Source organism: Thermobia domestica, chromosome 2, assembly GCF_964235325.1.
Source record: "Thermobia domestica chromosome 2, izTheDome1.hap1.1, whole genome shotgun sequence".
In the NCBI taxonomy this organism is placed as follows: Eukaryota; Metazoa; Arthropoda; class Insecta; order Zygentoma; family Lepismatidae; genus Thermobia; species Thermobia domestica.
The window spans coordinates 179869880-179892559 of NC_137455.1; the positions used below are offsets into that span (position 1 = coordinate 179869880).

At 36.6% G+C, this 22680-nt stretch overlaps 1 protein-coding gene across 3 annotated transcripts in view; it reads left to right on the top strand.

Moving 5' to 3' along the window:
- Positions 1-282: 282 nt before the first annotated feature.
- LOC145677738 (major facilitator superfamily domain-containing protein 12-like) overlaps positions 283-22680 on the top strand; it is a 64996-nt gene continuing 42598 nt past the window's right edge. For 2 of the 3 annotated variants that reach the window (XM_081748125.1, XM_081748130.1), the window contains exon 1: positions 283-499. The gene's annotated coding sequence lies outside the window, so the exon portion shown is untranslated. Of the gene's footprint in view, positions 500-18978; positions 19397-22680 lie in introns of those variants that run through there. The other variant, XM_081748129.1, reaches the window with a different exon arrangement.

The following is a 22680-nucleotide window of genomic DNA, read 5'->3' on the forward strand; positions in this document are numbered from 1 at the left end:
CGTTTTTTCAATACGTATGCATTTATTTTAGCATGTGTCAAGGTAATAACAGGCCAGTACGGCTTAGAGAATCATTTAAAGCAAGGAAAGTGAGATAAAAATGCTTTATTAATTTCACGGACCATTCTTAATCTGCACCCTAAGAATATTTTTTTTTTATTTTTTTTTTTTTTTTTAAATCTCCCTAGTTGTGTTGGGTGTTCTTGGTTTGTTTACATAAATCACGTATTTACTGCTCAAAGGGAAGAGAAAGGAACATTTCTTGTTTTCTTCTGACAAAAGAGAAACGATCACCGTTTCAGAATGGAGGTGTTGACGTTTGATGTCGGTGATTAGTCACATGAGAGTGAAAGTCAAACATCTTGTTTACGTAGTTGGCATGTATTTCCATGTATTGACAATGTGTGAGTGCAATGTAAAAGTTAATTATGTGACACGGAAACAATTTTTAAATAATTCCTATGAATGAATTTTTAGTGATTGAAATACTCAAGTAGACGTAAGTATTAAAATGGCCTAGACCTGTTTACAGTACGTAATCGCACTTGAATGCCATTGAGATGGATTTTTATCAATTGGTAGGCGTTAGAAATAACGTATATGCTGTTACTTCCATTTACTTCATCATTTCCGTACAACTTCATAAAATGGTAATTAGTAATGAAATTCAGGAGTGCGGATCATTTATTTGGGGAAAAGATAAAATTACTGAAGGGTTGTTTCAATGAAGTTCCATTATATGTTTATGAATACTCGGTAGTTTTGCCGTTCAAACTTACTGCAACTGAAAGAGGGCGCAGATTAGTAGTACGAGAGCATTTGGAAAATTCACAAAGAGACAGTAATGTTTCAAGAAATATGGAAACAATAATGTAGGAGACAAACAAAGGTACAGCATTAAAGGTACGCTGATGGTATTGTTAGGTAAGGAAACAACGCATAGTGAAGATTAGGGTTGACAGTATAGATTTGTACCCAAAGCAGTGGTTAAATAACTTCTGCGCTTGTGGCACCGTTACACTTAATGCCTCCGTTCGTTATCGCTCTGTGCTGAATCACTTCGTGCAAGCGTACCTTGTAAACGTGAATATTAGCGACAGGAATAATCGGTTTCATAGCATATAAGTTTGCAGGCTTATAAATACGTACGGAGATGGGGCGGCACCACAAAAATAACAGTAAAGAAGTCATTAGGATGCAATTTCCAAACACAAAGAAAAGAAGAAGAAATGTTTTATCAGTGTCCTGTCTTCGTTATTGAAAGAGGATTACAATTCTTTTTAAACTTGTGTAGCTGAAGATATGGGGTAGACTACAATATACGCCCCAGCTGCACATTGATAAATAGAACCGCTTTAAATGGGTATACTAGAGTAAGGAAGGGTAGGGTCGGGGCGGGTTAGTGAGGGATAGGGAGGTATAGGCCCATTTTGTTATAATTAATCACGTATAATTTCTCGTGTCTGCGTAAGGATATTAACTGGAGCGAACATTATAATATTCACCTAAGATCTATTTTTTCTCGCGTAAAGCTAATACCCGAAAAAAGACATTATTCGAGCAGAAAGTTCTGCCAAATTTCGACACATTTCTTACATTTTGAGGTTAGGTTAGGTTAGATTAGAGCAGATCATGTACTAAATCAGAGCTTCATTACGACTTGCAGATTGACTTTAGAAGGGCTCAATATAAATACAGTCTGGATGTAGGGCATAAAAACCACACAGTGCATCATATATGAACCAACTTGTGCTAGGTGGTCACTAAAAAGCACGAATGCTATCTAATCGAGTCAGGGTAGGAGCTCAGCAGGAGTGTACGCATAAACGAAGATAATGAAATAGCACACTTACACATACAATACTTTCACTATGACTCAAAATTCATTTCAATAGGGTCAGTGAGGTAATTATGAGACACCCCTGACAGATCTTCATCCACTGTAGGTAAATACAAATTAAGAGCACAGACATTTAGTAACATCCTTCACAATGCTCTGTCTACATTTTTAAGTTTCAGTTTACAAAAGTTTGGATGTATCAGTTGCTTTAACAAACTCATTAAAAAAAATTCCGTTGAAGTTTGAAATCCTATCATTAACTTTTATATTTACTCGTGAAGTAATATCACTGTTATAAAACCAATGGGTGTTGGGGGAAGCCTGGTAAGTCAGCAGTTATAGGTTAAGTTTGAATTTGTACCCTGGGCATTCGTTTCAGAGTTACGAATTTTTGTTGTTGTTGATCTCATTTTGCTTATATGGAGGGTAATTATGAGACGCATGCTAGATTAATGTATTTGAGAGATAACTGGAATCTGTCTCTATATCCTAATATGTTAAGTTTCAAAAATGCTGTACTTTGTAGTTTAGGCAGTCCTATAATCTTGTTTCTTAGTAACTTTCAAAATTGTAGACCTACATTTCCAGGTTTTCAAAAATCCACTCGCCTGCTCCCCAGTGGCGAGTACTTTTTTACATTTAGGGAATAAAGACACTGTGACTGTTAAATGGTCTGGCTAGTAGATTGTTTTGGCCCTCTACCTTATTTTGATGAAGATAGCTTAGGCTAAATATCAATACACTAAAACATAAAGAAATAGAAGTAGTCTGTCGTTTTTGAATGAACAGCCTAGAATTTGTTCTAAATGTGTTTCATAAGCCTGTTTTGTAACCTGAAACTATCTAATATAGGCTATTAGCCTATAGGCCTATTATAGTCAACTCACAAAAATATTAGAATAACATCAATAGCTATTCCCACTTTCTTTCTTAGTTATTTTCTTGTAACTCAGCCAGATATTTGTATATCTGTATGTAATAAATACAAAATAACTAAACATTATTCGGCGTAAGCTCTAAACTGCGATAAACAAAGCCACGTGAAACTAAATCTCGCTGATTTGCTGTTGTTCTACCGACGCTTGTACTCCTCCGCAAAATAGTTCATGTGATTGCATTATTACTTTTACTATGAAGCTTCATATAAAACTGCTATATTGCTATAAATGACAAAAACATAATACGGATTATCTAATAATACTGCAATCGAGTGTGGCTAATGAAACAATAGAAATAAACACTAAGCATGCGCAGTAATTATGGCGCCAAACTCACCTGTGGACTGGTGTTCTGCTTTTAATGTCTGAAAGATGACTGGCATGAATCCCGGTTCCCCGAGTGTTGTGGTGAAACACCAAGAAGGCAAACCTTTACTCACTAAGCAACAATTGTTTACGAGCGAAATTCAAATACTTTTTTTTTAATCTTTCGAGTTTCTTTTCTTTCTTTTCTGCTGCTGCTGTAAGTATCTGGACAACACGAGACAGTATTGTCAAAATGCACGTGTATAATTTGCTTCTCCCCGTGGGAAGTGGGAGTGATACATCACTAGCCAATCGTATTTGTGACAAGCGGAAGGATACAAATATTTTGTTTATCGGAGTTTAGAGCTTACGCTGAATAATGTATAGGGGCAGGAGTTTTCCGCAATTTGAATTTGAATATTTCGCATTTTGAGATATAAAATTTCTCGTTTTGTCGCTAAGTAAATTATTTTATAAACTCTAACATACAAATCCTAATATAAATTATAGAAACTCTAATATAGACCCAATATAAGTAATAAACAGTAATGCTACTAAGGACAATGCAGTTATTCCTTATAAACCTACTAACAACAAATTACTTCTTTCTTCTTTTACAAGTCCAAAAACTTAAATTACATTAGCACAGTATCATCACAATTGCCGTCACAAAACGCCATACATTGTACTAGCTATACACCAAAAGCACATACACATGCAAAAAAGGGAAAAACATACATACAATATATTAACGCAGTATCTAAATGTATATCTCGTCTGCAAATTATTACTCTGATTAACTGTTCATCATGTTGCACGTTTTCACATTTTCTTCTTTCATTTATAGCCTTCTAACATCCATTACCAAACTATATTTCGTATTTAAAAAAAAAAAAAAAAACTTTCACTTTTATTAGAAGCCATATTGAAGACAGGCACAAGTTACTGAAATTTAAATTTTCCTTCTCTTCTTTAAAATTACAAACTCTTTTAACGTATGTATTCCGTTATTGGGATTTCTGCTGTTTTATCACTACACTGAACGTTCCACGCAGACCCGTATCTACACATGCTTCCCTAAATTTTTACTCGCCTCCCTAAAATTTTCACGGTAGGCTTACAAATGAACTCTAATATGGTTGGATCGCCCCCCCCGCCCGTAACTTCTACCGGGCACCCCTTACATTTTGGGGTTGGCTACGGTCCTGGTTCATCCCACAACTACAAGCTATGAACTTGAAACGGAAGTTATAAGTAATCAGTGTTGCCGATTGCAAAAGGAAAACTCTTGTACTTTTTATTTCTGTATTTTAACAACTCAAATTGACGTTTTAAAAAATTCGTAAGTTGTCGCGTTTTGTAGCATATTTCACTCAAAATGTCAGTTATCTCATTTTGCCGCGAGTTCAAAATACCTATTTCCTTACTCAATCTGGCGTAGTTCGTTGAAAAACCAACTCTCGGCTTTGTAGGAAAACTTTCGCAACTTGCGAAAAACTCATGCCCCTAAAAATAACGAAGACTTCTTTCACACAGTTGGATTTCTTCATACCTCAATATCACATATAGAAAATTGGGGACAACAGGTGTCTCATAATTACCCTCTTGGAGGGAAATTACAAGACAGTACAAATTTGACGTTTAGTCATCAACTTATGAGATGACAGAAAATTTCTTGGCAGCAAACTGATACTCTATTGGCTCCATAAACTGCTGCGTAGGTTAACTGGTTTCAAAACTAATGTAAGATAAGTAACGTGAAAAAGTTGTGAAATCTGTCTCATAATTACCCGACTGACCCTATACTATGCACTGACAATATTTATTTATATTACAAAAAAGTTTCACAATGTATTTAACCTATAAATTTTCTATATGGTGGAACCTTTGCTTAAGTGGGGGGAGGGGGGGGAAGAAAAAAATCAGGTTTAACTACTGCAAATTGTGGCCACGAAATTCAAAATTTTTCATTCAGTAATCTTTATGGGAATTGCTCGAATCGGTCGTAGTTAGGGAGATTACCTCTAACGAAGAAACTTTCTTTACAGTATAGTATGGTTATTAATATAACGTGCAAGTTCAAACTCGATAATATATAATAATACTAGTCCTTATTCCAAGTTAATATTTTAAACAAAAGTGGTCTTCTAGAGTTCAAATGCTTTTGTGTAGTAGAAATAAGAAACTAAATACTACACTCCTCTGCAGTTTAGGAAGATGAGTACAGCAGTTACCCATCTTTCCCCTGACCAGATTTGACACTGCTGGACAGGGTTGGCTGGTTTAAACAAACAAACAGACAAAAAAAAAAAAAAAAAAAAAAAAAAAAAAAAAAAAAAAAAAAAAAAAAACACGAAAAATGCTTTAAATCGTGTGAACTTAATGATGACGTTTCCACATATCAAACCATCCGCATTACGTTTATCTACTTTTCACCTTTCAATCAAGGGGTCCCGTGTTCAATTCTCGGTCGAACCACAACCCATCTTTCAAGTGTAAACCAAGTAGCGATTCGAGGTGTCCCTTTAAGCGAAAGTCTTCTCCGTGATAACCTTGGTATTTCATAAGGATGTTAAGCTTAAACATACGAAATGAAACCAAATTATATATTTCTACTTGAATGAATGCATGTTGTTTTATAAAGAAGCCAAGCTTCCTCTTATTGATAGAAATTGGCAAAATTTATTAACTGCCTACGTAACTTCCAACATCAACTTGGATTTGACTTTGTTTTAATTTTATTGAATGATATCTACATACCAAATTTGTAATTTAATACCTCAGTTTTAGCGTAGTGATTATGAAATGTTGACCTTAAAATTTTACATACAAATACATTTAAAGTAATAACAGGATTTTCCCAATGGCTAAGGCGGGAGTTTCCCGATTTATATATAATTTTACTCGTGTAACTGTTTATCTTTTTGTCCTTTTGAAATGACTCTTGACAGTTAAATTAACAAGTACGCCTGTGTAAAGATCAGTACAACGTATTTTTATCAGGAGTCCTTCATGAGTGAGTCGGCAATCGCATTTGTGACTAATTAGTCCCGGTTTCGTGTCCAAATGGACAATTTCTCTTGGACGTAAGTCGAGAAGCGGTTTGGATTCCGTTTTAAACTTATGTAACTCCTTCGAGCATAACCTTGTTGTTGCATAATAACACCAAGGCGAAGCAAACTAATTTCTGTCCATATCTAATATAAATACATAGAGTAAATTATTTAAACCAAAAAGACCTGTTTTTTTTGTTTTTTTCAATAAAAACCATGGTTTTTGCCAACCCTGCTGCTGGATATCATGATACCCTGAGAAGCGGTATTCTAGTGCAACTAGGGAGTTAACTGTGTAGAATTATAATTGTTAATTATAGAGTAGTCTTTCACCTGTGGTTTAAAATTACGTAAAATCGATAAATTTCTTATATCTATCCAGTGAGTTCATCGGTGCCTATATCGACTGGTTATATAGTCTCCCTTGCGTTTTAAAAACTCTTTTGTTTTAGATGTGTTTTGCTAGTGATAGCATACGATAAAATATAATTAGACAATACTCGAAAAAAATGTACAGTAGCTCATTAACTTCGTTTATCTTGTGAACAGAATGAACAGAACAGAAACATGAATTCATTATTTCTTAATAATTTTATATTTCTAAAATTTCTGCTTACGATATTGGATTTATTTATTCACTTACCTCTTGTCGAGGATCAGAATTTCTTTTGCATTAAAGTGAGTTAAATTATCATTTTGGTTCAAATTTTACGCCGATAAACTTGTTACTATAGATTTTAAGATGAAAAATAATATATAAACTGTTATATATATATATATATATATATATATATACATACAACAGGATGGAATAAACAATAGTTGTTTTCTCGTAATTTGTTTAAGGCTGAGCGAGTTTTTCCTTGTTTTCTCCAATTTCAACCTGATTTCTTAGTGTACTTCCAAATGTCATTTATACCTATAACGTATTGTGTGTTTGAGTTAAAAAAAAAGTGTACAAGGATAATATAGAAAATCGTTAGTTAGACAATTAATTATTATTATTATTATAGCCCGGATTTAGAAGCACAATCAAACAATAAAATAAGCATGCAAATATGCACAATAAATTGGAATAACAATTTGCATCAAAGTAAACAAGTGAGTTCATCGGTCAAATTCAGGAAAATGAAATTAAATGTTTGTTTTGATAAAATTCTACCATATTCTGTTACAGCGTATAAGCCATCGTAAGATTTTCTTGTGTGAAGGTTCTGCGTCTGTCGCTAAAAAGTGATTTGTACGGTGAAAATGTTCTCCACACGTAATATGACGTGATGTGAAAAGCAACGCAGTTCTTCTTGGGTGAATTTCTCTTCAATATCTGTTTCTTCACCGGAAAGTTTTCTAGAAATTTTACAGTGTTTTGTAAGCAACTGTTTCGTAACGTCTGACTGAGTTTGTCAAATGCAATTTTGCAACACATGGGTCTCTGTAGACATGTTACTGAATTTTCTTTTATCAGATAAAATGAAAGTTACAAGAAATTATTTCGAGCTGTCAGGAGCAGCCAAAAGAAAGTTGTAAGGAACTGTTTTATAAAAGCGAGTGATTTGGACAAGTGGTTATGGATGTACTGTGTCTTTTCTTGGGTACTGTTTTCAGTAATTCATTCCTGGACTATGGCAATGCTGGCTGCATCTTTTGCATCCAATGAATCTAAAACGATTTTCAGTTCACTGAAATGTTTCACGTAATAAGATACAGTCTGTGACCAGGTACCCCATGGTTTTAAAACTGGCTGGGAAGGCAGTGAGGAATTTGGAAGCAGTTCTCGATGTTGTTGAATCCTAATCGGTCGTTGGAAACATGAAGATCCACGTCTTTATGGTGACTTGTAACAGCCTCGGCGACACGATGTAAACCGTGAGCAAAGCACGTCAGGACTAACTTAGGGTAAAGAATTTTTAATCTATCTGCTGCTTTAACAATATATAAAGCAGCACCACTAAGAAATGAAAAGATATTGTCATACTTTATCCATTCCGGCTACAAGAAAGTTTACATTGAAAAATTTTGCAACAGTGGAATTATTAACTTGGTCAAGTATTTGTATATTAAGAAGAAATAATCTGCTTCCTGCTTTCATAGCCCCAACCACAGCGTTATGAACGTACTGTCCCCATCCATTCGTAGTTTTGTCTACAGTAATCCATATTTTTTCGTGCTTTAATGTATCGCAAATATGACAAATTACATCTTGAAAACACTATGACACGTAGTCCTTGCGCAATGTTGATTTATCCGGTACTCTTTTGTGTGCGTATTTTTGTAAGAAAGCCCGGAACTGTACATTATTTAATTTCCCTCAACGGTATTTCAGAAGTAACTAGTGCTAAACATAAGTCTTTGGAAAATGTATCATTTGAACTCGATTGCTTGTAATCAATTGTTGATTTAATTTTGATTTATTCCTAACTCTTTCCCTATAAATTTTTGATTTATTGTGCACGTGGTATTAATATGGTGCACAACATCATGTTTTTTTTTCTTTCCAGAAACACACTTTTTACACAGAAAACAAAATTAGACTTTGCTATCCTCACTAAAATTATTTGTTCCAAATCCCGACACGTGTTTACGTAGTAGCGTCAATGGTGACGAATTTGTAGGTGACATTTCTAGCGAAATTTTACCAGCAATTACACTTAGCTTGTTGCTCCAATCAGTAAGGACACAAAACGCACAAATGGCGAATTACAGCTTGGGACCTCTGACCTCGAACAGTATGATAAGAAGCGAGGAGCACAAGGGAAAGACTACTGGAAGTCAGCCAGCAGAAAGACAGTCTTCACTCCGCGTACAGGGGTCACGAGGTGTGGCCTTTTGTCGTCTGCATATATTGTAGAAAATACGGAATGAGTGATAAAAACGGCAATGTACACTTTAAATGTGAATTTTTTAAAAGTAAAATATACAATTTTAATTGAAAATCGTAAAATAAGTAACCAATATACAATAGTTCTGCATATTTTGAGAAATGGGGGAGAAAATAAGCATTTTGCATAGAAATCCGGGCTCTTAATTATATTATTATTATTATTATTACCATCGTCACCACCACGACCATGACACAAAATTTTAGAAGAGAATTTAGTAACCAGATCAGAGAGTTCAGTTGCCGATAATCTTTGTAAAGTATGATATTATTGTCTCTAATTTTGATGAATTTTGTTACATGTTTGCCGATAGGGAAGAATTCTATCGGAAAAACTGGGAAGAGAGAAGTTGCTTTTCCTCTGTTTTTTCTTTCTTTGTTCTTTTTGTAGCAATAACGTACGAGTAATAGAATGACAATGTCAATTAGATTTGGTAGCTATACTGTATAGAGATACGGTGTGGAACAATTAAGTGCATGGAAGTCTCGTATCCTGTAGTTTCAGAGTAAGGGAAGTTTGGTGTAATGAAATTCTCGTAGTAGGAGAATCACAGAGTATCTGCTGATACTTAAAATACTGGAAATTTGTATTGATACTAAAAATACTAAAAATTACTACTGGCAATGACTGTGCAATACTGGAGAAATATAAAACTTTTCCTTGAGACCCTTCAAAATGACAATGCTCGTCTGTGTTGTAGGTGATGATAGGTCTAACTGTCCAACCACTTGAAGCTTCCTTGCTGTTGAGATCAGAAGACTGGAACTGAAAACCAAAGCTGTGCTCCAGAGTGCAAAAAGAAAGCAGAAACTTTCCAAACAGAAATAGAAAGCTTGAGAAAATAGTTAAATCGCAACCAGAAAATGTTATTATTTAACTTATTTTACAGAGGTTGTTGTCTAGTCTATATTTGGCCAATTTCGACTTACCTAAAAATGTAGAAGAATCCATGGCGCCAGGTCCGTAAGTGCTCGATGTGTTTGCCTTGGTTCCTAACAATAGCCCGACAGCGTAATTTCCACTGTAATAGGCTTCTCTGAAGAACTGGGAGGGGAATCTTGTCCCATTCCCTTTGCACAGCTTTCCAAAGTCCTTCCACAGTTGTCACACGCCGTTTTCCCAAAGCCCGCTTCAGCAGTCCAAATCCACAATAGTCCATAGGACTTGCATCTGAAGATTTAACAGGTACCTCATTGAAAGGTATCACCTGTGTACTACTTGCCCCCTCCATCTCCCTGTAGAATGCGAGGGATGATCGCGAGGTATGTGATGAGGACTTGTCCGTGTGAATGCGCACCAGGTTGGCGTCATTTCCGTACATTGTTGGAATCTCATGCTCGTAGATCGGCCGCATGATCTGCTCCTGAAGATACAGCGAATTTATTTTGCAGTTCTTCACCACCCTACGAATCTTCAGTTTACCTCGGTAACAGTAGCGAATAACGACCGTGTACCCTTTTGGGAAGGATTCTTTACAGACACGTCCCACCTTCTGCAGTTCTTGGCGCCTTTCTCTCGGTACATGATGACTCTCGGTTTGCCGCAGTCGGAAAGGTAAATCCATGCTTCATCGAGCGTTACGACGCGCATCCACCTTTGTTTTGCCAGATGCCGTTCGTACAGCTTCCGGGCGTTACACTTTCGTTCCTTTTGGTGGGCATCCGTGAGAAGATGGCCGCGAGATTTCATGACTTTTTCCAGCTTGAGTTGATGGTGTAACGTCCGGCTCACAGGCCCCAAAGACACATCAAGATGATTAGCCATACACCTTTGTGTTGGCGGATTTTCTTGCATTGCCATTTTGCAAAGTTTCCTCTGCATAGTGGAGGTGGCCATGGTGCATTCCCGCTTCCTAGGCAACTTCGTTGGTGATCCAAATGATGGAGCTTCGTTGCCCTTGTACTTTTTAATGACATTTTTTGTTACATTTAAACTGGTGTTGTAACCATTCTTCTTGCACTGTTTTCTAATAACAGAAACATTAAAGTGGGCGTCATAAAGAGCCGCAACATAGCCTTCCCAAAACCGGCTTAGTTTGGGCGACATTTTGGTCACAGAGCGGAAACCCACACACTTGGAAACAAATTTAACACAACATTCACAACAATGGCCATGTTTTGTGCGTTATTGTCGTCCGCGCGGAAAAGCAACTCCGTTCCCAGGAAGTCACTGCACAACACTGCAGGACGCCACGAGCCAGGTCGGGTGAGTCCATTCTGCCCGGGAGGGGGAAGGAACGAAATCGGCTGAACAACGTCTGTATATGCAGTTTTATATTCAATTAAAATTTTGTCTTCTATCTTGTTCGCGTAATACACCCTGTTTCAAAAAGAATATACGTATTTCGAATGCATATATTTATTAAGATATACGAATATGAAATTCGAATATGATATACGAACTTTAAGATATACGAATATGAAATTTTACACACATATTTACGAACCTCTCAAGTTCAAATTACAGATGTTCAATTTGTCCTCCATCAGCGATACGAACAATATAACATCGATACTCAAATTCCTCCCACGAGCTCCTCCGTGGCTAAGCGGTTAGCATACGCGCCCTTGGCGCAAGAGACCCGGGTTTGATTCCCGGAGTGAGCTTATGTGGTTCGGATTCCACGTTAATCAGTAGGTCCACGTCTCACATAGCCTCGCTGCTGAAAGGGACGCTAAACTGAAATTCAACTCAACTCAAATTCCTCCCGTACTCGGGCAAGCATGTTCTGCGTCACTGATGTTATGGCAGTACGGATCCGGCTCCTCAACTCTTCCAGGTTCTGTGAAAGTGGTGGTACATAAACGTTGTCTTTAACGAAACCCCACAGGAAGAAGTCACAGGGTGGCAAATCCGGTAACCGTGGAGGCCAGCTGAGACATGCTAAGTCGCCAGCTCCTTGACGACCAATCTAACGGTTCCGTAGAGTTTCATCCAGATATTTACGCACTTGGCGACTCCAGTGAGGGTGTGCCCCGTCTTGTTGAAAAATGAAGTTGTCTTCGTGCAGCCTCGGAAACAACCAGTTTTCTAACATAGCGAGATACTGCTGACTGTTAACCGTGTTTCCATTAAAGAAGAATGGGCCGTAAACATATGATCGGAATTTCTCAGAAAAAACATTGACTGTGGGCGAATCTCGTACATGTTCAATGACTGCGTGTGGGTTCTGTAGGCCCGAAATTCGAACATTTTGTTTGTTTACCTGACCACTAACACGGCAAGTCGCTTCATCACTGAACACGATGCGTTGTGCAAAAGTTTTATCATTGTCAATAGCATCCAGAATCTCGTTACAAAATGCCACACGTTTGCGTTTGTCATCAAGACGCATAGCTTGTAACAGCTGTAACTTGTACAGCTTCATAACGAACCGACGTCTCAAAACACGCCAAATTGTTGTTGTTGGCACTTGTAACTCCTAACTGGCACGACGAGTTGATTTTGAAGGACACGTTGGAAAGCAGTTTGAATTCGTGCAACATTTTCTTCAGGAAAACGAGGGTGGGCAGAACTCTTTCCTTTACATACACATCCTGTATCTACAAACTGTCGATACCACCTGCGAATGTTCCACCCATTCGGAGAATCAATTTAGTACCTCAACCTAAAACGTCTTTGCACTGTAATCACGGAATTGCACTTCGCAAACTCGAGAACACAAAATGATTTCTGCTGCGGAGTAGCCATTTTAAACATATGACGGTTACCAAGCAAAATAGAAGACAACTGACATCTAGTGGCTATTAATATAAACTAGACTATGTATTCGTTTCTCCAATACCCGAGCCGAGGCGCAGCGATCGATAGTTTGGACAAAATAATTCTTCATACGTATATTCTTTTTGAAACAGGGTGTGTGTCCCTTTTTTTCTTTCTGGGATAATTTATGTTCTTTTTCCATTTGGAAATTACTTGTTTCATTTGTTATCATTCCAAATTTTCGAAAGTGGCTTATCTCATCATGTATTGTTTATTTTTCCATTTCTTTCAGTCTGGAAAGTCGTCTACTGATTCTATGATATCATAAAAGAATATAAAGAACTTAACTATTATTTCGGCGCCTCTTTGATTATTGTAGTTTTTGTCAAGTTTATCTTCTTATCTTGAGACCTTCCAGTTATTTACACTGCTCCACAAAATTTAAGCAACACGAAGAAAGTAGCAGAAATTAAAACGACAAGATCACTACACCAAGTATAATCAACAGGAAGACGGTACAGATGCATAATGCAACACAAGTAAAGAACAATACAGTTAGGATGTATAGGGTCGCCAGAAAGTTCAGAACCACGATACCTCGACGTGTAGAACTGGACTGTACGATGGCGTATGCTGTCAATATGGCGTGTGAGCACTACGAACAGATACACATGAATGAAATCTTTTCTCCATGCTGCAAATCAGTGTTGATCAAGTCTTGCGGCGTATGGCGCCACTCCTCGAGGAGAGCTGTTCGCAGTTCAGGAAGAGTACGTGCTGGTAGATTGCGCTGCGTTATTCGCTGCCCAAGAATATCCTGCATATACTCGATGAAAATCAAGTCTGGCGTGCATGCAGGCCATGCAATATGAGTAATGTCTTCGCTGTACAGATACTCGGACACCAGATGTGCACGGTGTGGGTGGGCATTGTCATCCATAAACAGAAAGTCTGGACCAAATGCTCGCCGAAACTTGTGCACATGTGTGTAGAGGATTTCATCCCGATATTGTTGTGCAGTCAAAGTGCCATGTTCCACAAAATGGAGATCCGTTTCTCTATCAAGCATTATCTCACAATACACATGATGGAATCTCCGCCAAAGGACCGTTCAACAATGAAGTTTGGATGATAGTGTGTTCCTGGTTTCTCCACACTAATGTTCAATCAGAATCAGACTTCAGGCTGTATTGAGACTCATCGGAAAACATAACGCGCGCCCACTGGTGTTTCCCCTTCCAACGTGTTACTGACACCATATGTAACGCGCACGTTTGTGCTCTGTTTCAATGACACACACAGCACAGGCCTCCTGGCATACAGTCCTGCTGTATTGAGGCGTTGACAAACTATTTCACGACTAACACGTTGTCCCGTCGCTTGAAACAAATCATTCGTCAGTTGAAAGCATGACGTTCGACGGTCACGTCTGACAGTAGTTGTGAGAAACCGGCCACACGTCTTCCTCGGACGATCTTCTTCATGATGTCTACTGAATGTATATCCATTTTGGGAACGACTCCACAGCCTTGCCACAATACTTTTGTTAACACTGAATTTCTGCGCAACATCGTTCCAATCGCCGAATTATTCACCTGCGGTCAACGTCACTCAAATATCGTCTGCCAATAATTGTAAAGTGTCTATGCTTGATATCCCACTCAGGAACCACCAACTCATTGTATGCAGCCTCGGACACAATCGGGCTGTCGTTTATGCTTGGTGGCAAAATCTATTTACTGCGGTTGCGATGGTGCTAAACATGAGCTAGCGGGCCCTTGCCTTGACTGTGCATCTCTTTCTATGTGCGTGAATATTACCAGTGTTTAGTGGACCCCACACGTCACTTATCCCACGTTCTGTCGGGTTGCTTAATTTTGTGGAGCAGTGGATTTACACACTGCTGCAATATTTTCACACTAACTGGTTAATAGGTTGTGTACGTTCATTAATTCCAATCAAGATCTTGAAGAAATGGATGTATAGTGAATGTGTATTGACTATTTCAATATTTCGATTGGAAATAGTGAACGCATACAACCCATTAACCAGTCAGTGTGAAAATATTGCAGTAATGTATCTCAAGATAAGAAAATACACTACCCTTGATGTAAATAAAATCTTGGTTCTTCAACTACAGAGATCACGGTCATTAACGAGTCGTCGAAATAACAATCGTACAAAATAAGGAAAATACGCAAAAGATAATTTCGTCACATTCTGTTATGAAATCGCAGAATCAGTAGACGAATTTGTAAGTGGACCTGCATTCGTATTTGCAGAAAAACTTATATTTCAGGAGCCTGACTCAGAACTGTGGGAAGGCATCTTTTTGCAGAGAGTCGTGAACAAAGAGTGCAGGAGAAACGACTTAGACTTACGTTAAGGGTACAATTATGATGCAACAAGCCAACCACATCTGTAGAACCTGTTTCTTCGTTTGTGTATGTATCCATATCAGAAAGAGGCACATATTGTTTGCACTTGGCACACGTTACAGTGAAAATCCCAAGTATTACACTGTCCTAGAAATTTTCAGTAGGGGACTACAGTTCATTTCTAAACATGGCTGTAGGTAATCTATGAAATACTTACCTTCTTATGAAAAGGTTCACAAGGTGTAGTTTACTTTTTTTTTTTTGTGTGTGTTTTAGTAATAACTGCTTCATAACATAATTTAGTTTAAGAAATTGGAGAGCAAGAATGTTTAATGAGTGGCTCGTATATTTTATTTTATGATGGTGTCAGCACTTGCGTTGTGCCGTGCATGTAATTCATGGGCGACTACTCCGTAGCTGATTTTCAATGCTAATGTTTGCATCTTTAATACTGCTAGCATCCATGCATCTCTTCCACGCACGCTGAGTATATTGTTAATTTGAACAGCAGGAATTAAGTCTTTAACGAGGACGCGTGCAGTGAAGTTTGTAGATTGTGTTGATTTACTTAGTTTACTTGTATTGATGAATACCGATTTTTGAAAGAAAGAAAAGGAAGGGAAAAAAAAATGCTCATTACTTTGAGTGTGCTTCTGTATTTTGTAGGTGAACACTTAGCTTTATTTTTTATGTTTCTTTAAGACTAAAACCGATACTCATCACTAAAATAAAATAATTGTATATGAATGCAAAGCAATAAAGTAAAAATTACGTATATAAAAATTAATAAAATGATAAAAGATGCGGGTCACCGCAATAAACTTTCTCGTCACATTTCAACAGTTAAATCATGTCATAATGCTGTTATTATTGAACATTCATTTATGATATGTGAACAAATTTATAATAAGCGTTTCCGGAAAGCTTCGAAGAAAACTAACCTCAAAGATCCAACTACTTCTTGTGGATTTTACACGAGAAATGACGTATGTCAAATTTTAGGGCTTTTATTAAAATATTTATTTATAAAATATGGACAGGAACGACCGAGCTGTTTTCGAGAAAATCTTCTAGAAATAATTCACATCCAAGTGTAAATGCTCCTTGGGGACTTTTTCAGGATCCAGCTAATGCCACAAAACGGCGTTATTAATGAAATATAGACAAAGTTGCCTCAGCAGTTTTTGAGATAATTATCTGAAAAACTCAGCACCAAGAATAATCTACATCTTATGGATGTCTTCAAGAAAAGGGACGTACGCGACACAGTTATTAATGAAATATTTAATTACGAAATGCGAACAGAATGGGCGTGATAAAACCACAAAAGAAAGTAAACTTCCACTTCTGGGATTTTTCATGTGAAATAGCTTACGCCGTATTTTATGGTTGTTAATGAAACATTTATTTATGGGATGTTAACAGAATTACCTAAGAAGCTTGTGAGAAAATCGTCTGAGAAAAGCTTACCCCGCAAATAAACTACCCCTTTCGGAATTTTTCAAAGAAATGTGTTACTTAATTAAAATGTTGCTAATGAAATAGTTATTTATGAAATATAAACAAATCATCTGCTTCGTATTCGAGAAAGTCATGCGGAAAAAAAAAACTCGCAACAATATACGACTCCTTGTGAATCTTTTAATGAGAAACTACTTACGCCACGTTGTAGTTTTATTAATAAAATATGTATTATAAGATATGAACACAATCGGAAGAGATGTTTATGAACAAATCTCCTGAAAAACTCACTTCAAAAACTAAACTACTACGTGTGGTCTTTTCAGGAGAAGTGACTGACATCAATATATTGTATGTAGGATTGTTCATGAAATATTTACGTATGAGAAAATCGCCTGAATCGGTTTTAGAGATAATCGTAAAGAAAAAAAGAAACCCTCACAAAAGTAAACCATCTTTTTTTGATTTTTTACCCTAGAAAAACGATTAATACCAAATTATATGATTGTTAATGGTGTATTAAATTATAAAATGTAAACAGAATCGTTAGAGCCATTTTTGGGAAAATCATAAAGTTTAAATTTCACCCTCTAGTAAATTACTTTTTTTGTGTGTGTGTGTGTAGGAAAAAATCGCTTCCCACTACTAAAGAATCTTATTTATATTAAATTTAAAATTTGGCCTGGATACGTTAACCGATGTGATCTCTAGGTGAGTGTATATACATCGGGGTGTACGGTGGACAGATATTTCAAAATCTCTTTTTCAACATGTATGCTCAACATTAAATGTGTAAGTCCATTCAAGAATCGAGTTTTCTTTAAGCTTTTCACAATTACCGTGCTTTCTTCTCTCCTATCGTCGCTTGAAAGTTAAAATTTATACCACTTTAAATATTGCACCTTAAAAGGCAACAACTTTAAACTACGAAAATTAAAAGATGAATTATAAACATAGAAAGAGACTCTTGTAAGTACTTCCAAGTTTATAACCATGTCTTCATTATGTACTTAAACAAATGGCTGTAGACATTGATTTCGGCTAGTAAGACGGAAAAATATAAAATTAGGCGTAGTTGTTTTAGGCATTGCTTCTGGAAATGAAGTATAATTTTTAGTTTAATATTCTAAGATTACTCCTAGTAACAAAAAATTGACTCATAAGTAACTCTATGGCCTATGGAATCCGGAGGTTCAATGCCGCGTTCACAAAAGCTCTCCACTGACTTCTATTCTTAGCTAACTGCATCCAGTTTCTACTTTCTATTCCAATCTCTGCGAGATCCATCTTAATATTGTCCTCCCATCTGCGCCTAGGTCTTCCTAATGGTCATTTTCCGATTGGTCTTCAAGTCAAGACTTTGAAAGCGTTTCTACTTTCTTCCATTCTAGCTACATGACCCGCCCACCTAAGCCTCCTAGACTTGACGACCCTAACAATGTTGGGTAGACCATATAAATTATGTAGTTCCTCGTTATGAAGTTTCCGCCATTCCCCACTCCCGTTTCTTTTGGGTCCGAATATTCGTCTCAGGATCTTGTTCTCAAATACTTTCAGTCTATGTTCTTCCCTCAGAGTAAGTGACCATGTTTCGCAGCCATATAGAACAACAGGCATAATTATCGTTTTGTATATTTTAAGCTTCAAATTCCTCGACAGAATTCGCGACAAGAGATTTTGAACCGAATAGTAACACGAATTCCCTGCTTTGAGTCGACATTTAATTTCTTCGTGAATATGATTTTCCTCTGTTAATATTGATCCTAGATATATATATATATATATATATATATATATATATATATATATATATATATATATATATATATATATATATATATATATATATATATATAAAAGACTCATGCTAAATTTAAATATGAAAAGCCTCACGATTGGTCTAGTTGTTAGTGTGCGTGTATTTGGCGTACAGGCTCCCGATGGGAGAGCATTGAACGCTAGTTCGTATTATGCCTTAAACTGTAGTTCCACGTCTCGTAGTATCGTGCTATAAAGGCCAAACTTAAGCAAACAAACAAATGAATGATGATAAAAGAATTATTCAAACGAAAAGGTGGGGGAAAACAGGAGAATCCTCAGAAAATCCATGAACACGTTTCTCAACTGATTGGCTAAGGATCGAAATTACGGCCATTTGCACCAGAGGTGAGCGCGCTACCATTGAGCCACTGTGGCTCAATATCTTTCCTGGAAACGTCGTGCGTCGTGAGTATACTATTATGCGATACTTAACCAAGGAATTAGAACATTTTCCCGCTCTTTCTTGTACTTCTAAATAAGAGAACAGAACTTTCATAGGAATAGGACGTTGTTGCAGGAAGTCTGTTTTCCGTTTTCTTTGTTTATTTTGTGAATATAGGTGAGAAGAAATGAAGGGACTTATCTTTATGTGAATATATCTCTAATCATGTGAGAAGCTAAAACATGTGTCAACTTTCAATCAAAATAAGTGTGAGTGCGTGTTCACCGTCCACGAGTAAATGAGTCATGCATTGTATTATTCTGTTTGTGTGATGTGGAGCGAAGGTCATTGAGATAAATATGGTGGAGAAGGATTTTATGTACTGGAAATTCTTAAACAGTGACTCTTACGTATACTGATTCAGTTTATTACTTTTCATGTGCTTTGCTATTTTTATTGCACCTATCTTGAATTTTTTACTCATGAACTAAATCTCTCTGTATAGCTGTGATAATCAGACTGGATCAGTGAACTCTTGATAATTACAAAATTTTCGTGTTCTAACATAATATTTGGTTTAATTTGTTTACTGGTATTAGTGCAAATATTTTTGTCAGAATGTGTTTGCAATATAAGGTATGTACATTGTTGTGTATTGTTATGTAAACTAATGAGGTTACAAAAAAAAGTGTAAAAATTAAACCGACTTTTGTCAGGAAAATAAGTAAACCTTTGTCAGGGAAAATTAGAGGAAGTCAGAAGAAACACTTTACAAAAATGTGTGGGAACCCTGTCTAAATATTTGGGAGTATTTTTTGCAGTGTTTTTACATGTTTAATCTTTGCATATTTTAACTATCTCTATTTCTATTTTAAGATTTCCAAACTATGCTATACATAAGTATCGGAAATCTTATAGAGCGGCTTTGTCCGCCGGTGTTTCGATAGGTATCAGAGCAAAAACGGTAAGAGATATGGAAATGCGGTTTTTTAGCAATCGATTCAACGCCCCAAGGATAGATTCCATCTCATCCCGTAACTCTCTGTTCAAACCGGAAATGGTTCAGAGTAGTCACTTCCGATTTCAATGTTTATCGTCATAGAATGGAAACGGTAACAGATAGCGAGAAGCAGTTCTTTGCAAATAATTCAGCGTCTCAAGACGAAGTACCATGACTATTCACAACACTCTACCAAAACCGGAAGTGGTTAAAATTATTGTTATTTCTGTCCTCAATGTTTATCGCTAAAGAACAAACATTACGTAACATATAGCAAGAAGCAGTTTTTCCCAATTGATTTAGCGTCTAAAGACAACATAACCTGAGTATCCACAACATTCTAACGAATCCGGAAGTGGTTCAAATTTACTGTTCTGGTTTCAATACCAATTTCAGTAGAGCAAAAACGGTATGTCCTATCAAAGTGCGCTTTTTTGTAGTCGATGCAATGACGCAAAAATAGTTTCCATTTGCATCGTTAGCTCTATTCAAACCGGAAGTGGTTCAAATTAACCATTTTCACTTTCAACGTTTATTCGCACACAGCGAAAACGGTAACAGATACAAGAAGCGGTTTTTTGCAAACGATTCAGCGTCTTAAGATAACACATCACGATTATCTAAAACGGAAGATCTTCAAATTTATTTCCGGTTTCAATACTGATTTTCGTTTAGCAAAAACGGTAAATGGTATCAAGATTTTTTTTTTTTGCAATGGATTCACGTCCCAAGAATAGTTTCCATTTGCTCTATTAACCTCGATTCAAACCGGAAGTGATTAAAATTAGCCATCTCCGATGTCAGGGTTTATCGCCATAGAACAAAAATGATAACATATAGAAAGAAGACTTTTTTTCTTTTTTTTAACGATTCAGCGTCACAAAAGAACTCAATTTCTATCCACAACACACTACCAAAACCGAAAGTCGGTCAAATTTACTATTCCGTTTTTAATACTGGTTTTAACCTTTGTCATCATAGAACGAAAACGGTAACAGATAGCGAGAAACTATTTTTGTAAACTATTCAGCGTCTTAAGACAACATATCCATAATACTCTACGGAAACCGAAAGTACCGTTACTATTGCTTCCTCACTCCCTTACTACTATGTGGAGATGCAAAAAAGCCGGCTTTTTTGTATCGATGGTTTTTCGCACATAAAAAGCCAGCTTTTTTGGGGAAAAAACGAGAATTTTGGAAATTTTGGCTTTTTTCATTTTCATGATTTTTCTGTTTAAATAGCTTTCTTATTGTATACTCTAAAGTTAAATAAGATTCCATGACCTAAATGCCATATTTCGCTCTGGAATTCACCATCATGATGGCTGGAGCATGTTTATGAATTAAAGTAAACATAAAGTACGTAGTATTTGAGGGCCATTTTAGAAGCTATTTAAGTTTATTTTAACTTCTGGATTATCGAAATTTTTTTCTTCCCTAGATCATTTCTTTTTAGTCATCCGTGTTTCACTTCTTAGAGCTTAGTACTCTAGCTTCTAGCACATAAATTAAACTTATGTTTTTCAATATATCCATCAAAGCATACGTTTTTCAATATATCTGTCAGAGCGTCCTTCCACATTTCCGTTATACTGTAGCTGTGCAATAATTCAACAATAATCTTCCGGACACAACCTTGAATACCATTTGACAGAAATAATCAGTATCGGATTTAGAAAAATATTTGGGAGGGGTTTTTCTGAATAATGTTTGGTTTTTCTAAAAATTCCTAACTATTATTTAAGAGGAGCTTAAGTTTATGAGTATAGGCATAACAAATATTTCGTTTCGTTTGTATATTCAGCTATAATCTTCCAGATACAACCTTGAAGACCATTTTATACTGATAATCAGTGGCGGATTTAGAAAAGTATTTTGGGAGGTACTTTTCTTATTAATGCTTAGTTTTTCTAAAAATTCCTATTTTTTTATTTGAGGACAGCTTGAAGTTTACGAGTAAAGGCAAAACTAATATTTAGTTTGTTTTAGAAATTCCGTAATTTCGGAGTAGAGGCTTCAATCCGATAGACATCCCCACCCTAACCCTCTTCGCAAATCCATCACTGCTGGTAAACCAAGATTTAAAAACGATTAGAAAGGAAGTCGGCCAGGACTCTCAGTACACGCACTATCTCTACATTCACAGATGGAATTAAGAAAAACTTTTGTCAAAATGGTCGAATGCGTGGTTGAATCCCAGACTTCACGATAGAAGCGCGAAAGGTAACCACTCACTCATGTTTGTTGTGCAGTTGTACTTAACTTAAATGTATTCCCTCTCTTTCTCTTTCTCTATGGCCACAAAAGCTCTCCATTGACTTCTGTCCGTCCTTATCCAATTCAATCCAGTTTCTACTCTGTATTCCTATTTCTACTAGATTCATCTTAATACTGTCCTCCCATCTGGGCCTAGGTTTTCCTAATGGACGTTTCCTGATTGGATTTCCAGTTAAAGCTTTGAAAGCGTTCCTACTTTCCTCCATTCTGGCTACATGACCTGCCTACCTGAGCCTCCTAGACTAGATGACGATGTTTGGTAAACCGTATAAATTATGTAGTTCTTTCTTATGAAGTTTCCGCCATTCCCCATTCCCGTTCCTCTTGGGTCCAAATATTCGTCTCAGAATTTTATTCTCAAATAACTTCAGTCTGCGCTCTTCCCTCAGCGTAAGTGACCATGTTTCACAACCATAAAGCATAACAGGCATGATTATCATTTTATATATTTTAAGCTTTGAATTCCTTGACAGAATTCGCGACGACAAAATATTTTGAACTGAATAATAATAAGAATTTCCTGATTTCAGTAGACATTTAATTTCTTTGCGGGTATGATTTTGGTCTGGTAGTACTGATCCAAGATATTTGAAAGTATCCACTGTGTCGAAAGTATTAATTGATATTTTAACGCATTCATA